This window comes from Leucoraja erinacea, unplaced genomic scaffold (assembly GCF_028641065.1).
Source record: "Leucoraja erinacea ecotype New England unplaced genomic scaffold, Leri_hhj_1 Leri_1470S, whole genome shotgun sequence".
NCBI lineage: Eukaryota > Metazoa > Chordata > Chondrichthyes > Rajiformes > Rajidae > Leucoraja > Leucoraja erinaceus.
Genome location: NW_026575749.1, coordinates 15,001 through 33,533, shown reverse-complemented (window position 1 = coordinate 33,533; position 18,533 = coordinate 15,001).

The following is an 18,533-nucleotide window of genomic DNA, read 5'->3' as shown; positions in this document are numbered from 1 at the left end:
CTCTCCCGCTCCAGGGCACTCAATTGCCGACCAAGCACGATGCAAACCGGTCCCGCGTGCTCTCTATACTGTTGCAACCTGTAGAGTTAGAGGAGAGTCCTCCTTGCCAAACCGACTCTCCAGTAATCTTCTCCATGAAGTAGAGGCACAAGATGGGCTATTCTTTATAATTGCATCAGTGTTCTCGGACCAGGAAAGATCTTCAGAGATGTGGACGCCCAGGAGTTTGAAGCTCTTAGAAACATATAAATTAGGTGCAGGAGTAGGCCATTCGGCCCTTCGAGCCTGCACCGCCATTCAATATGATCATGGCTGAGCATCCAACTCAGTATCCCGTACCTGCCTCTCTCCATACCCCCTGATCCCCTTAGCCACAAGGGCCACATCTAACTCCCTCTTAAATATAGCCAATGAACTGGCCTCAACTACCCTCTGTGGCGAGAGTTCCAGAGATTCACCACTCTCTGTGTGAAAAAAGTTCTCCTCATCTCGGTTTTAAAGGAGTTCCCCCTTATCCTTAAGCTGTGACCCCTTGTCCTGGACTTCCCCAACATCGGGAACAATCTTCCTGCATCTAGCCTGTCCAACCCCTTAAGAATTTTGTAAGTTTCTATAAGATCCCCTCTCAATCTCCTAAATTCTAGAGAGTATAAACCAAATCTATCCAGTCTTTCTTCATAAGACAGTCCTGACATCCCAGGAATCAGTCTGGTGAACCGTCTCTGCACTCCCTCTATGGCAATAATGTCCTTCCTCAGATTTGGAGACCAAATCTTGACCCCAAGAGCTTCAAATTCCTGGGCGATTTTATCTGAACCTGGGGGTCAACGTTATGTACGGAACAAGCTCTTTGAGGAGGTAGTTGAGACAGGGACTAGAACAACACTTAGACAGGTACATGGATAGGATGGGTTTTGGCGAATCTGTGGAATTCTTTGCCACACAGACGGCTGTGGAGGCCACAAGTCAGTGGATATATTTAAGGCAGAGATGGATAGATTCTTGATTAGTGCGGGTGTCAGGGATTATGGGGAGAAGGCAGGGGATTGGGGTTAGGAGGGAGAGATAGGAGATAGATCAGCCACGATTGAATGGCGGAGATGGGCCAAATGGCCTATCACTTCCGCTCCTATCACTTATGACCTTATAACTGCCTTTGTTCATTTTCTAGACAGAGAATCACAGAGTCATAGAGAGATACAGCGTGGAAACAGGCCCAACTTGCCCACACTGGCCAACATGTCCCAGCTACACTAGTCCCACCTGCCTGCATTTGGCCCATATCTCTCCAAACCTGTCCTATCCATGTACCTGTCCAAATGTCTTTTGAATGGTGTGATAGTCCCAGCCTCAACTACCTCCTCCGGCAGCTCGTTCCATACACCCACCGTGGAAAAGTTGCCCCTCAGATTCCTATTAAACCTTTCCCCCTTCACCTTGAACCCCGTGTCCTCTGGTCCTCGATTCCCCAACTCTGGGCAAGAGACTCTGCCCGATCTATTCCCCGAATGTTTTTGTACACCTCTGTAAGATCGCCCCTCATCCTCCTGCGCTCCATGGATTAGAGTCCCAGCCCTGCTCACACATCAAGTCCCGGAAACATCCTCGTAAATCTTCTCTGCGCCTGTTCCAGCTTGATGCTCTCCGCCCAAAGCTGAACACAATACTCTGAATGCGGGCTCGCCAACGTCTTGTGTGACTATCGCCTGATCTGCCAACTTCTACACTCAATACTCTGGCTGATGAAGGCCAAAGTGGCAAAAGCCTTCTTGACCACCTGATCTACCTGCGACTCCACCTTCAAGGAACCACTCACCTGCACTAGACAACACTCCCCAGAGGCCTGCCATTCACCGTGCAGGTCCTGGCCTTGTTTGACTTCCAAAAATGCAACACCCCGCTCTTATCCATACGGTAAATATATACGGTAAATCCATCATTGTACCGGTACCAAAAAATGCCTCCCCAGCCTGCCTGAATGACTACCGTCCGGTGGCCCTTACCTCGGTAGTCATGAAATGCTTTGAGAGGCTGGTGAAGAATCACATCTGCGCCTTCCTCCCTCGGAACATGGACCCGTTGCAGTTCGCATACCGTCCGAACAGGTCCACGGACGATGCGGTCTCCCAGGTCTTGCACACCGCTCTCTCCCATCTGGACAGCCAGAAGGGGGGCTACGTGAGGATGCTGTTCATAGACTACAGTTCAGCCTTCAACACGATAGTCCCCACCAGACTGGCCGGGAAGCTACTGGAATTGGGGCTCAACACCTCCCTGTGTGCCTGGGTCCTGGACTTTCTCACCGCCAGGCCCCAGGTAGTCAAGATGGGAGGGAATACATCGAAGTCCCTCACCCTGAGCACAGGATCGCCCCAGGGTTGCGTCCTCAGCCCCCTATTGTACTCCCTGTACACACATGACTGTGTGGCTAGGTTCAGCTCCAATTCAATAATTAAGTTTGCTGATGACACTGTGGTGGTGGGCCTGATCTCAGACAACGATGAGAAGGCCTACCGGGAGGAGGTGGCTGATCTAGCACTCTGGTGCCAGGAGAACAGCCTCCTCTTGAACATCAAAAAAACAAAGGAGCTGATCATGGACTTTAGGAGGGCACATCATCCGAGGACGTACACTCCATTGAGTATAAATGGGGATCCTGTGGATAGGGTGAACTGTTTTAAATATCTGGGAGTCCACATCTCTGAGGATATGACATGGTCATCACACGCCTCAGCACTCGTGAGTAAGGCAAGGCAGCGCCTTTACCACCTCAGGCAATTGAGGAAATTCAGAGTGTCTCCGAGGATCCTCCAGTGCTTCTACGCAGCGGCGGTGGAAAGCATCTTGTCCGGGAACATTACCGTCTGGTTTGGGAATTGCTCTGCCAAGGACAAGAAGGCTCTGCAGAGAGTAGTGCGTTCGGCCGAACGCACTATGGGAACTTCACTCGCCCCCCTGCAGGAACTATACAACAGGAGGTGCAACTCCAGAGCAAACAAAATCATGGGAGACCTCTTCCACCCCTGCAACGGACTGTTCCAGCTGCTACGGTCAGGCAAACGCCTCCGTTGCCATGCGGTGAGAACGGAGAGGTTGAGAAGGAGTTTCTTCCCAGAGGCAATTCGGACTGTAAACGCCTTTCTCACCAGAGACTAACTCTACAGAACGTTTTTCGTTCTATTATTTATTATGTAAAAGAATATGTGTGTTATGATTGTGTTTATAATTTGTTTGGTTGTTTTGTTGTTTGTCTTTTGCACAAAAGTCCGCGAGCATTGCCACTTTCATTTCACTGCACATCTCGTATGTGTATGTGACAAATAAACTTGACTTGACTTATCTGTATCAAAATCCATCAACCGTTTCAGAGACAATCTCCACAACTCATCAAGAACCTGCTGCAAATGTTTGATAACTATCTCCACTATCTCCAATGCCGACCCACTTCTGTGTCATCAGCAAACTTGCCAATCTTGCCCTGTATGTTCTCATCTAAAACACTAGATGTAGGTGACAAACAGCAACGGGCCCAGCCAGCACCCAGCCCTGAGGCCCACCGCTAGTCGCAGGCCTCCAGTCCGAGAAGCAACCTTCCCCCTTCACCCTCTGCTCCCTTCCGTGAAGCCAATTCTCTATCCGTTCAGCTATCTCTCCAGGAAGATGTTTTTAGAGAAAGGATGGTGTGTCATTTTCGTGCAGATAATTTTAGCGTGTAAAAACAAACCCAGGAAAAGGCCTAAATGAATTTTCTGATGCCAACAACATTGAAACAAAGCCAGATTTCTGGAATTTGGCCTTGAAAAAGCAATCTGGCAACTTCTCAGTGGGACTAGTGTAGCTGGGACATGTTGGCCGGTGTGGGCAAGTTGGGCCGAAGGGCCTGTTTCCACACTGTATCACTCTCTGTGACTTTGAAAGACACAGAGTGCTGGAGTAACTCAGCGGGTCAGGCAGCATCTCTGGAGAACACAGATAGGTGACGTTTTGGGCTGAGACCCTTCATCAAACTCCTTGATTGGGTTATCAGAAAGAAATGCAAATGCTGGTCTCAACTCTAAACGTCACCCATTCCTTCCCTCCAGAGATGCTGCCTGTTCTGCTGAGTTACTCCAGCACTTTGTGTGTGCCTTTGATTTAAACCAGCATCTGCAGTTCTTTCCTACACATTACCTGAATGGTGTCAGATTAGGAGAAGGGGAGGTGGAACGAGACCTGAGTGTCCTTGTACATCAGTCACTGAAAGTTCAGAGCTGCCAACTCTCACACATTGAGCGTGAGACTCACGCATTTCGCCCAATTCTCACGCTGATCACAAATTTCTCACGCTTCAAAACTCATATCAACGGCATGGGTCGCGGGTGTTGGAGAGTCAGGGCTGAGGGAGGGATGGAAGGAGAAGCAGCGGCGGGGACAGGTGCGGACGGGGAGCCGGGATTGGCGTGTGTTTGCCGGGCTGGCGTGTGTTACGGGCTGGTGAGTGTTACGGGCTGGCGAGTGTTACGGGCTGGTGAGTGTTTGCCGGGCTGGCGTGTGTTACGGGCTGGTGATTGTTACGGGCTGGCGAGTGTTACGGGCTGGTGAGTGTTTGCCGGGCTGGCGATTGTTTGCCGGGCTGGCGGGTGTTTTGCCGGGCTGGCGTGTGTTAGCCGGGTTGGCGAGTGTTTGCCGGGCTGGTGGGTGTTTGCCGGGCTGGCGAGTGTTTGCCGGGCTGGTGAGTGTTTGCCGGGGCTGGCGAGTGTTTGCCGGGCTGGTGAGTGTTTGCCGGGCTGGCGAGTGTTTGCCGGGCTGGTGAGTGTTACGGGCTGGCGAGTGTTTGCCGGGGCTGGCGTGTGTTACGGGCTGGCGAGTGTTTGCCGGGCTGGCGAGTGTGTTGCCGGGCTGGCGAGTGTTACGGGCTGGCGAGGGTTTGCCGGGCTGGCGTGTGTTTGCGGGCTGGCGTGTGTTTGCCGGGCTGGCGAGTGTTTGCCGGGCTGGCGTGTGTTACGGGCTGGCGTGTGTTACGGGCTGGCGTGTGTTTGCCGGGCTGGCGAGTGTTTGCCGGGCTGGCGAGTGTTACGGGCTGGCGAGTGTTTGCCGGGCTGGCGTGTGTTTGCCGGGCTGGCGAGTGTTACGGGCTGGCGAGTGTTTGCCGGGCTGGCGAGTGTTTGCCGGGCTGGCGTGTGTTTGCCGGGCTGGCGAGCGTTTGCCGGGCTGGCACGTGTTTGCCGGGCTGGCGAGTGTTTGCCGGGCTGGCGAGTGTTACGGGCTGGCGAGTGTTACGGGTTGGCGGGTGTTTGCCGGGCTGGCGAGCGTTTGCCGGGCTGGCGAGTGTTTGCCGGGCTGGCGTGTGTTTGCCGGGCTGGCGTGTGTTTGCCGGGCTGGCGTGTGTTTGCCGGGCTGGCGAGTGTTTGCCGGGCTGGCGTGTGTTTTGCCGGGCTGGCGTGTGTTTGCCGGGCTGGCGAGTGTTACGGGCTGGCGTGTGTTTGTGGGATGGGCTGGCGAGTGTTACGGGCTGGCGTGTGTTTGCCGGGCTGGCGTGTGTTTGTGGGCTGGCGAGTGTTACGGGCTGGCGTGTGTTTGCCGGGCTGGCGTGTGTTACGGGCTGGCGTGTGTTTGTGGGCTGGCGTGTGTTTGTGGGCTGGCGTGTGTTACGGGCTGGCGTGTGTTTGTGGGCTGGCGTGTGTTTGTGGGCTGGCGTGTGTTACGGGCTGGCGAGTGTTTGCCGGGCTGGCGAGTTTTTGCCGGGCTGGCGAGTGTTTGCCGGGCTGGCAAGTCGCTCGCTGCTGCTCCAACAGTCTCAGTGCAACAGTCCCGGGCCGTCGGAGGCGTCGGAAGCGTTGCGCCGCTGCCGTGAGAGTCTCTGTGCCGAATTCGCCCTGGTGACCGGCACGGATCAGGCTGCTGCTCGGTGCATCCTGGAGGACAACCAGTGGCTGCTGGAAGTAGGTACCAAGCACTGGGTAGAGGCGGTGGACGATAGTGGACTTCATATGGGGGTGGTTGGGGAAAGCATCCTGCTTGCCTGCTAGATTTTCACTTACTGTAACTGCAGGAAAAATGTTCCCGATGTTGGGGGAGTCCAGAACCAGCGGGCCACACACAGTTTAAGAATAAGGGGTCGGCCATTTAGGACTGAGATGAGGAAAAAACATTTTCACCCAGAGAGTTGTGAATCTGTGGAATTCTCTGCCACAGAAGGCAGTGGAGGCCAATTCACCGGGTGTTTTCAAGAGAGAGTTAGATTTAGCTCTTAGGGAATCAAGGGATATGGGGAGAAAGCAGGAACGGGGTACTGATTCTGGATGATCAGCCATGATCATATTGATTGGCGGTGCTGGCTCGAAGGGCCGAATGGCCTCTACTCCTGCACCTGTTGTCTGTTTCTATGCTGCCTGACCCGCTGAGTTACTCCAGCACTCTGTGTCTTTCAAAGTCACAGAGTGATACAGTGTGGAAACAGGCCCTTCGGCCCAACTTGCCCATACCGGCCAACATGTCCCAGCTACACTAGACCCACAGGAGGGCTTTTTTAAAGCCAAATTCCAGAAATCTGGCTTTGTTTCAATGTTGTTGGCATCAGAAAATTCATTTGGCCTCTTGGTCTTGTCCTGGGTTTGTTTTTACACGCTAAAATTATCTGCACGAAAATGACACACCATCCTTCCTCTAAAAACATCTTCCTGGAGAGATAGCTGAACGGATAGAGAATTTTCTTCACGGAAGGGAGCAGAGGGTGAAGGGGGAAGGTTGCTTCTCGGACTGGAGGCCTGCGACTACTGGTGGGCCTCAGGGCTGGGTGCTCGCTGGGCCCGTTGCTGTTTGTCACCTACATCTAGTGTTTGAGATGAGTACATACAGGGCAAGATGAGAACATACAGGGCAGTGTTAGCTGTGAGGAGGATGCTAGGAGACTGCAGGGTGACTTGGATAGGCTGGGTGAGTGGGCAAATGTTTGGCAGATGCAGTATAATGTGGATAAATGTGAGGTTATCCATTTTGGTGGCAAAAACAGGAAAGCAGACTATTATCTAAATGGTGGCCGATTGGGAAAGGGGGAGATGCAGCGAGACCTGGGTGTCATGGTACACCAGTCATTGAAGGTTGGCATGCAGGTGCAGCAGGCAGTAAAGAAAGCGAATGGTATGTTAGCTTTCATTGCAAAAGGATTTGAGTATAGAGCAGGGAGGTTCTACTGCAGTTGTACAGGGTCTTGGTGAGACCACACCTGGAGTATTGCGTACAGTTTTGGTCTCCAAATCTGAGGAAGGACATTATTGCCATAGAGGGAGTGCAGAGACGGTTCACCAGACTGATTCCTGGGATGTCAGGACTGTCTTATGAAGAAAGACTGGATAGACTTGGTTTATACTCTCTAGAATTTAGAAGATTGAGAGGGGATCTTATAGAAACTTACAAAATTCTTAAGGGGTTGGACAGGCTAGATGCAGGAAGATTGTTCCCGATGTTGGGGAAGTCCAGGACAAGGGGTCACAGCTTAAGGATAAGGGGGAAATCCTTTAAAACCGAGATGAGAAGAACTTTTTTCACACAGAGAGTGGTGAATCTGTGGAATTCTCTGCCACAGAGGGTAGTTGAGGCCAGTTCATTGGCTATATTTAAGAGGGAGTTAGATGTGGCCCTTGTGGCCAAGGGGATCAGGGGGTATGGAGAGAAGGCAGGTACGGGATACTGAGTTGGATGATCAGCCATGATCATATTGAATGGCGGTGCAGGCTCGAAGGGCCGAATGGCCTACTCCTGCACCTAATTTCTATGTTTCTATGTTTCTAAGATTGGCAAGTTTGCTGATGACACGGAAGTGGGTCAGCATTGGAGATAGTGGAGATAGTTATCAAACATTTGCAGCACGTTCTTGATGAGTTGTGGAGATTGTCTTAGAAACGGTTGATGGAGTTTGATGCAGATAAGAGCGGAGTGTTGCATTTTTGGAAGTCAAACAAGGCCCGGACCTGCACGGTGAATGGCAGGCCTCTGGGGAGTGTTGTCTAGTGCAGGTGCATGGTTCCTTGAATGTCGAGTCGCAGGTAGATCAGGTGGTCAACAAGGCCTCAGGCACTTTGGCCTTCATCAGCCAGAGTATTGAGTGTAGAAGTTGGCAGATCAGGCGATAGTCACACAAGACGTTGGTGAGGCCGCATTCAGAGTATTGTGTTCAGCTTTGGGCGGAGAGCATCAAGCTGGAACGGGCGCTGAGAAGATTTACGAGGGTGTTTCCGGGACTTGATGTGTGAGCAGGGCTGGGACTCTAATCCATGGAGCGCAGGAGGATGAGGGGCGATCTTACAGAGGTGTACAAAAACATTCGGGGAATAGATCGGGCAGAGTCTCTTGCCCAGAGTCGGGGAATCGAGGACCAGAGGACATAGGGTTCAAGGTGAAGGGGGCAAGGTTAAATAGGAATCTGAGGGGCAACTTTTCCACAGTGGGTGTATGGAACGAGCTGCCGGAGGAGGTAGTTGAGGCTGGGACTATCACACCATTCAAAAGACATTTGGACAGGTACATGGACAGGACAGGTTTGGAGGGATATGGGCCAAATGCAGTCAGGTGGGACTAGTGTAGCTGGGACATGTTGGCCAGTGTGGGCAAGTTGGGCCGAAGGGCCTGTTTCCACGCTGTATCTCTCTATGACTCTGTGATTCTTTGTCCAGAAAATGAGCAAAGGCAGTTATAAGGTCATAAGTGATAGGGGCAGATTTAGGCCATTCGGCCCATCTCCGCCATTCAATCGTGGCTGATCTATCTCCTATCTCCCCCTCCCAACCCCATTCTCCTGCCTTCTCCCCATAACCCCTGACACCCGCACTAATCAAGAATCTATCTATCTCCGCCTTAAATATATCCACTGACTTGTGGCCTCCACAGCCGTCTGTGTGGCAAAGAATTCCACAGATTCGCCAAAACCCATCCTATCCATGTACCTGTCCAAGTGTTGTTCTAGTCCCTGTCTCAACTACCTCCTCTGTCCACAAGTGACATAGAAACATAGACAATAGGTGCAGGAGTAGAGGCCATTCGGCCCTTCGAGCCAGCACCGCCATTCAATGTGATCATGGCTGATCATCCAACTCAGTATCCCGTACCTGCCTTCTCTCCATACCCCCTGATCCCTTTAGCCACAAGGGCCACATCTAACTCCCTCTTAAATATAGCCAATGAACTGTGTGGCCTCAACTACCCTCTGTGGCAGAGAGTTCCACAGATTCACCACTCTCTGTGTGAAAAAAGTTTTTCTCATCTCGGTCCTAAAGGATTTCCCCCTCTAAACTTAAACTGTTCAATGTGATCATGGCTGATCATCCCCAATCAGTACCCCGATCCTGCCTTCTCCCCATATCCCCTGACTCCGCTATCTTTAAGAGCCCTATCTAGCTCTCTCTTGAAAAGTATCCAGAGAACCGGCCTCTGAGGCAGAGAATTCCACAGACTCACAACTCTCTGTGAGAAGAAGTGTTCCCTCGTCTCCGATCACTCCAAAGACGTACAGGTTTATAACCATATAACCATATAACAATTACAGCACGGAAACAGGCCATCTCGGCCCTACAAGTCCATGCCGAACACATGTTTTTTTCCCCTTAGTCCCACCTGCCTGCACTCATACCATAACCCTCCATTCCCTTCTCATCCATATGCCTATCCAATTTATTTTTAAATGATACCAATGAACCTGCCTCCACCACTTCCACTGGGAGCTCATTCCACACCGCCACCACTCTCTGCGTAAAGAAGTTCCCCCTCATATTACCCCTAAACTTCTGTCCCTTAATTCTGAAGTCATGTCCCCTTGTTTGAATCTTCCCTATTCTCAAAGGGAAAAGCTTGTCCACATCAACTCTGTCTATCCCTCTCATCATTTTAAAGACCTCTATCAGGTCCCCCCTTAACCTTCTGCGCTCCAGAGAATAAAGACCTAACTTATTCAACCTATCTCTGTAACTTAGTTGTTGAAACCCAGGCAACATTCTAGTAAATCTCCTCTGTACTCTCTCTATTTTGTTGACATCCTTCCTATAATTTGGCGATTAGTTTGAAGGTGGATTGGCCTGGTGTAGGTATATATTTTCCCTAGGGTAGGGTTGGTGTGCGGGGATCGCTGGTCGGCACGGACTGAGTGGGCTGAAGGGCCTGTTTCCGCGCTGTATCTCTGAACTTAACTGAACTTAAAGCTTCTAACCACCTCTGGCAAGATGCAGTGGAAATAGTTGTTTGCGATCTACACAAATCAGATACACCGCAGAAGATACGATCAGCCCAAACTCGAGAGCAACGGGGTGCAGAATATAGTCCTCAGCATTGTAGTGCACCAGTTACTGAGACAAAGTCCAATGTCCGCAACGGGCGCTGTCTGTACGGAGTTTGCACGTTCTCTCCCCGTGACCTGCGTGGGTTTTCTCCGAGATCTTCGGTTTCCTCCCGCGCTCCAAATGCGTGCGGTTCTGTCGGTTATATCGGCTTGGTGTGAGTGTAAATTGTCCGTAGTGGGTGTGGGGTGGTGTAAGCACGCAGGGTGGAGCGGACTCAGTGGACCATCCAGAGTTTTTAGGAGGCAGTCATACCCCCATCCATATAAACGGGACTGTGGTGGAGCTCGTCTCCAGCTATAAATTCCTCGGAGTACATATCTTGTCCTGGTCCCTCAATACCTCCAAGCTGATCAAAAAGGCACAGCCAGCAGCGCCTTTACTTCCTGAGGAGGCTCAAGAAAGCCCCCCGGATCCTGACCAACATATCCCGCTGCACCATCGGGAGCAGCCTGACCACCTGCTTCACGGTATGGTACAGCAGCTGCACTGCTGCGGACAGGAAGGCACTACAACGGGTGGTGAAAACCGCGCAGTACATCATCGGTGCCCCGCTCCCTGCCATGGATGCCCTCCATCGAAAACGGTGTCTGAGACGGGCTGGGAAGATCATCAAAGGCCCCTCACACCCCAACCATGGACTGTTTGCCCTCCTCCCATCAGGGAGGTGGTCGGTACAGGAGCCTCAGGTCACGTACTAGTGGCTCGCGCTTTCAGGAGTCTGTACCTTCTGCCGGACGGGAGCGGGGAGAAGAAGGAATGACCGGTGTGGGGACTAGTCTTGGATAATGTCGGCTGGGCTGCATCCATAACTCTGTAATTTAAGTCAAACGCAAACAGCCGGAGTAACTCAGCGGGACAGGCAGCATCTCTGGAGAGAAGGAATGGGTGACGTTTCGTGTCGAGACCCTTCTGTAGTTAGAAAACATAGAAACATAGAAATTAGGTGCAGGAGTAGAGGCCATTCGGCCCTTCGAGCCTGCACCGCCATTCAATATGATCATGGCTGATCATCCAACTCAGTATCCCATCCCTGCCTTCTCTCCATACCCCCTGATCCCCTCAGCCACAAGGGCCACATCTAACACCCTCTTAAATATAGACAATGAACTGTGGCCTCGACTACCCTCTGCGGCAGAGAGTTCCAGAGATTCACCACTCTCTGTGTGAAAAAAGTTCGGTTTTAAAGGATTTCCCCCTTATCCTTAAGCTGTGACCCCTTGTCCTGGACTTCCCCAACATCGGGAACAATCTTCCTGCATCTAGCCTGTCCAACCCCTTAAGAATTTTGTAAGTTTCTATAAGATCCCCCCCTCAATCTCCTAAATTCTAGCGAGTACAAGCCGAGTCTATCCAGTCTTTCTTCATAAGAAAGTCCTGACATCCCAGGAATCAGTCTGGTGAACCTTCTCTGCACTCCCTCTACGGCAATAATGTCCTTCCTCAGATTTGGAGACCAAAACTGTACGCAATACTCCAGGTGTGGTCTCACCAAGACCCTGTACAACTGCAGTAGAACCTCCCTGCTCCTATACTCAAACTAGTTCAGTTTAGAGATACAGCGCGGAAACAGGCCCTTCGGCCCAGCGAGTCCGCGCCGACCAGCGATCCCCGCACACTGGTGCTATCCCCCCCCCACACACACACACACACACACACACACACACACACACACACACACACACACACACACACACACACACACACACACACACAGACACACACACACACACACACACACACACACACACACACACACACACACACACACACACACACACACACACACACACACACACACACACACACACACACACACACACACACACACACACACACACACACACGGGACAATTTACAATTTTCACATTAATTCAAGCCACATTAACCTACAAACCTGCACGTCTTTGGAGTGTGGGAGGAAACCGGAGCACCCGGAGAAAACCCACGCAGGTCACGGGGTAGATCGTGCAAACTCCGTACAGACAGCGCCCGTGGTCAGGATCGAACCCGGGTCTCTGGCGCTGTGAGGCAGCAGCTCTACCCGCTGCGCCTCCGTGACTCCAAGCCTGATGGAATTCTTTGAGGAAGGACAGATAAAGGTGAGCCAGTAGATGTTGTATACTTAGAGTTACAGAAAGCATTCGATAAGGTGCCACACGTGAGGCTGGTAAGGAAGATGAGAGTCTACGGTAGCAAAGGGCAGATGCCAACATAGACACCAGGTTAATTCCCGGGATGGCGGGACTGTCAAACGCTGAGAGAATGGAGCGGCTGTGGGCTTGTACACCCCTTATTCTTAAACTGTGTATGTGTGTGTGTGTGGCCCCTGGTTCTGGACTCCCCCAACATGTTTCCTGCCTCTATAGCGTGTCCAAACCCTTAACGATCTTTAATGTTTCAATGAGATCCCCTCTCATCCTTCTAAACTCCACAGAGTGTACAAGCCCACAGCCGCTCCACATTCTCTCAGCATATGACAGTCCCGCCATCCCGGGAACTAATCTGGTGAACCTACGCTGGGCTCCCTCAATGGCAAGAATGTCCTTCCTCAAATTAGGGGACCAAAACTGCACACAATACTCCAGGTGTGGTCTCACTGGGGCCCTGTACAACTGCAGAAGGACCTCTTTGCTCCTAGACTCAACTCCTCTTGTTATGAAGGCCAACAGGCCAAAACCGCACACAATACTCCAGGTGTGGTCTCACTAGGGCCCTGTACAACTGCAGAAGGACCTCTTTGCTCCTTTTCCCCTACTCTGGGGAAAAGACACTATTCGCCCCATAATTTTAGAAACCTCCACACGTCGAAGCTTGAAGGGGAAGTGGAATCAAGGGGTAAATGTCCACAGGAAGCAGCATTGTAGAACCACACACGGACTTACAGATCAGTTAGCAAGAAATGGCCGTTTTATAAATAACCTCTTTGCAGCACAGAGGATCATACATCCACAAGTGACATAGAAACATAGACAACAGGTGCAGGAGTAGAGGCCATTCGGCCCTTCGAGACTGCACTATTCGCCATTCAAAGTGATCATGGCTGATCATCCAACTCAGTATCCCATCCCTGCCTTCTCTCCGTACCCCCTGATCCCTTTAGCCACAACTCATCTAACTCCCTCTTAATGAACTGTGTGGCCTCGACTACCTTCTGTGGCAGAGAATTCCACAGATTCACCACTCTCTGTGTGAAAAAAAATGTTTTTCTCATCTCGGTCCTAAAAGATTTCCCTCTTATCCTTAAACTGTGACCCCTTGTCCTGGACTTCCCCAACATCGGGAACAATCTTCCTGCATCCAGCCTGTCCAACCCCTTAAGAATTTTGTAAGTTTCTATAAGATCCCCCCCCCCCCCCCTCAACCTTCTAAATTCTAGCGAGTACAAGCCGAGTCTATCCAGTCTTTCTTCGTATGAATGTCCTGCCATCCCAGGAATCAGTCTGGTGGACCTTCTCTGTACTCCCTCTATGGCAATAATGTCCTTCCTCAGATTAGGAGACCAAAACTGTACGCAATACTCCAGGTGTGGTCTCACCCAGGACCTTCTCTGTACCATTCTATGGCAAGAATGTCTTTCTCAGGACAGAAGCAGAATTAGGCCATTCGACCCATCGAGTCTACTCCGCCATTCCATCATGGCTGATCTATCTCTCCCTCCCAACCCCATTCTCCGGCCTTCATTCACCCAGCCACGGCCGAGCCTGTCGACGAATTGCCGTCGGGGGAATTGGTCCTGTATTTGAAGGGCCGAATGGCCTCTACTCCTGCACCTGTTGTCTATCGTCAGGTTGGCTGGATGGCAGATGGCTTTTTCTAGTTGGCTGCCAGTGAGGGCTCGGTACTGGGGCCGCTGCACGTCACGTTGTATCTTAACGGTTCGGACGAGCGGACCAAAGGCTTTGTGGCCCGAATCTGCGGACGATACGAAAATAGGTGGAGGGTCGGGTAGTGTGGAGGAAGCAGGGACTCTGCAGAAAGACTTGGACAGGTCGGGTGAGTGGGCAGAGAAGTGGCAGATGGAATAAAGTGTAGCAAAGTGTGGAGTGGTGCATGTTGGCAGTCGGAATAAAGGCCGTGGACTATTTACCAAATGGGGAGAGAATCCAGACATCGGAGGGGCAAAGGGACTTGGGAGCGCTGGTGCAGGATTCCCAAACAGTTAATCTACAGGTCGAATCAGTGGTAAGGAAGGTAACCAGACTGATTCCTGGGATGTCAGGACTGTCTTATGAAGAAAGACTGGATAGACTTGGTTTATACTCTCTAGAATTTAGAAGATTGAGAGGGGATCTTATAGAAACTTACAAAATTCTTAAGGGGTTGGACAGGCTAGATGCAGGAAGATTGTTCCCGATGTTAGGGAAGTCCAGGACAAGGGGTCACAGCTTAAGGATAAAGGGGAAATCCTTTAAAACCGAGATGAGAGAAGACTTTTTTTCACACAGAGAGTGGTGAATCTCTGGAACTCTCTGCCACAGAGGGTAGTTGAGGCCAGTTCATTGGCTATATTTAAGAGGGAGTTAGATGTGGCCCTTGTGGCTAAGGGGATCAGGGGGTATGGAGAGAAGGCAGGTACGGGATACTGAGTTGGATGATCAGCCATGATCATATTGAATGGCGGTGCAGGCTCGAAGGGCCGAATGGCCTACTCCTGCACCTAATTTCTATGTTTCTATGTTTCTATGTAAACTCAATGCTAGCAGAGGGCTCGAATACTAACACAGGGATGTAACGCTGAGGCTCTATACGGAGCTGGACTAGACTAGGCCGCATTTGGAGTATTGTGGGCTGTTTTGGGCCCCGTATCTGAGGAAGGATGTGCCGGCCTTCGAACTAAGCTAAGCTGGGCTAAGGTGAACTAAAGGTGAGTATAGAAGTTGGGATGTAATGTTAAAATTGTACAAGGCATTGGTGAGACCAATTCTGGAGTATGGTGTACAATTTTGGTCGCCCAATTATAGGAAGGATGTCAACAAAATAGAGAGAGATTTACTAGAATGTTGCCTGGGTTTCAACAACTAAGTTACAGAGAAAGGTTGAACAAGTTAGGTCTTTATTCTCTGGAGCGCAGAAGGTTAAGGGGGGACTTGATAGAGGTCTTTAAAATGATGAGAGGGATAGACAGAGTTGATGTGGACAAGCTTTTCCCATTGAGAATAGGGAAGATTCAAACAAGGGGACATGACTTCAGAATTAAGGGACAGAAGTTTAGGGGTAACATGAGGGGGAACTTCTTTACGCAGAGAGTGGTAGCGGTGTGGAATGAGCTTCCAGTAGAAGTGGTGGAGGCAGGTTCGTTGGTATCATTTAAAAATAAATTGGATAGGCATATGGATGAGAAGGGAATGGAGGGTTATGGTATGAGTGCAGGCAGGTGGGACTAAGGGAAAAAAAGTTGTTCGGCACGGACTTGTAGGGCCGAGATGGCCTGTGTTTCTGTGCTGTAATTGTTATATGGTTAGATGGTTAGATGCTGCCTCACCCGCTGAGTTAGAAAACACAGAAACTTAGAAACTCATAGAAAGTTAGAAACTCAGAAAACCTAGAAAATAGGTGCAGGAGGAGGCCATTCGGCCCTTCGAGCCAGCACCATTCGCCATTCATTGTGATCATGGCTGATCGTCCCCTATCAATAACCCGTGCCTGCCTTCTCCCCATATCCCTTGACTCCACCAGCCCCTAGAGCTCTATCTAACTCTCTCTTAAATCCATCCAGTGACCTGGCCTCCACTGCCCTCTGTGGCAGGGAATTCCACAAATTCACAACGTTTTTTTCTCACCTCAGTCTTAAATGGACAGTCTCCCCCTTTATCCTAAGACTGTGTGTGTGTGTGGCCCCTGGTTCTGGACTCGCCCAACGTTGGGAACATTTTTCCTGCATCTAGCTTGTCCAGTCCTTTTATAATGGAGTGCAGAGAAGGTTCACCAGACTGATTCCTGGGATGTCAGGACTGTCTTATGAAGAAAGACTGGATAGACTTGGTTTATACTCTCTAGAGTTTAGGAGATTGAGAGGGGATCTTATAGAAACTTACAAAATTCTTAAGGGGTTGGACAGGCTAGATGCAGGAAGATTGTTCCCGATGTTGGGGAAGTCCAGGACAAGGGGGTCACAGCTTAAGGATAAGGGGGAAATCCTTTAAAAACGAGATGAGGAGAACTTTTTTCACACAGAGAGTGGTGAATCTCTGGAACTCTCTGCCACAGCGGGTAGTTGAGGCCAGTTCATTGGCTATATTTAAGAGGGAGTTAGATGTGGCCCTTATGGCCAAGGGGATCAGAGGGTATGGAGAAAAGGCAGGTACGGGATACTGAGTTGGATGATCAGCCATGATTATATTAAATGGCGGTGCAGGCTCGAAGGGCCGAATGGCCTCTACTCCTGCACCTAATTTCTATGTTTCTATGTTTCTATAATTCTGAAGAAGGGTTTCGGCCCGAAGAACGTTGCCTATTTCCTTCACCCGTCCCGACGTAGTGCAGCCCGTGGAGTGCAGCAGCAGCAGCAGCAGGAGTTGGACGGAGCGCTGGACTGTGCGGGCGGCCAAAACTCCTCACAGCTGCCCTGCCGGCTGGACTTTGCGTGCAGTCCAGCGCTCCCGGGGCCAACTCATCGTCCACCCAGACACGGCCCAGTCGGTCGACGGATTGCCGTCGGGGGGGGTATTTGTCCCGTATTTTGAGCTTATTTGGGAGCGGTGTGTGGGCGCGCTGCAGGTTGCGTTACTGATGCATGGCGCAGTGTTGCAGATTCTACTCTCGCCCCTCTGAAGTTGGCACGCTTTCTGCAACGGAAAAATAAAAACCCCCACACCCCCCACCTCACCACAAATGAACGCAAAAACAGGAAAAACTGCAGCGATAGCAGTAAAAAGGCAGATGGAATCAGAATGATACTGAACGCTGCCTGGAAATAGATATCTGGCCACAAGATAAACCTACCAGCAAATAGATGGGAGATATATCAAGTCATTTGTGCAGCAATTTGGAGAGCGAGAGAGGGAGGGGGGGAGATGGAGAGAGGGAGAGGGAGATAGGGGATGGAGAGGGAGAGGAAGAAGGGGGGAGGGAGGGAAGCAGAAAGAGGGAGGAATCAGAATGGAGAGCCTGGAGAGACAAGATAAAGAGGGAGGGAAGGGGGAGGGAGGGAGCGAGGGAGGGAGGGAGAGGAGAGTGGGAGGGGAGGGGAGAGGGAGGGAGGAGGGAGGGGGGGAGATGGAGAGGAGGGAGAGAGGGAGGAGGGGAGAGGGAGGGAGGGAGAGGGAGGGAGAGGGAGGGAGGGAGAGGGAGGGAGAGGGGGGAGAGGGGGATGGAGAGGGAGAGAGGGAGAGGGAGAGGAGGGGAGAGAGGGGAGAGGGGGAGGAGAGAAGGGGGGGGAGAGAGGAGAGAGGGGAGAAGGGGAGGGGGAGAGAGGGAGAGGGGGAGGAGAGAAGGAGGGGGGGGAGATGGAGAGAGGGAAGAGGAGGGAGAGAGGGGGAGGAGGGAGAGGGAGAGAGGAGGGAGAGGGAGAGAGGAGAGAGGGAAAGAGGAAGAGGGGGAGAGAGAGGAGAGTGGGCAGAAGCATGGCAGATGCAGTTTAATGTGGATAAATGTGAGTTTATCCACTCTGGTGGCAAGAACAGGAAGGCAGATTATTATCTGAATGGTGTCAGATTAGGAGAAGGGGTTGCAACGAGGCCTGGGTGTCCTTGTACACCATTCACTGAAAGCAAGCATGCAGGTGCAGCAGGCAGTGAAGAAAGCCAATGGCATGTTGGCCTTCATTGCAAGAGGATTTGAGTTTAGGAGCAAGGAGGTCCTTCTGCAGTTGTACAGGGCCCTGGTGAGACCACACCTGGAGTATTGTGTGCAGTTTTGGTCCCCTAATTTGAGGAAGGGACATTCTTGCTATTGAGGGAGCGCAGCGTAGGTTCACCAGGTTAATTCCCGGGATGGCGGGACTGTCATATGATGAAAGAATTGGTCGACTGGGCTTGTATTTGCTGGAATTTAGAAAGATGAGAGGGAGTTCTTATAGAAACATATAAGAAGGATTGGACAGGGTAGATGCAGGAAAAATGTCCCGATGTTGGGGGAGTCCAGAACCAGGGGCCACACACACAGTTTAAGAATAAGGGGTCGGCCATTTAGGAGTGAGATGAGGAAAAACTTTTTCACCCAGAGAGTTGTGAATCTGTGGAATTCTCTGCCACAGAAGGCGGTGGAGGCCGATTCACTGGATGTTTT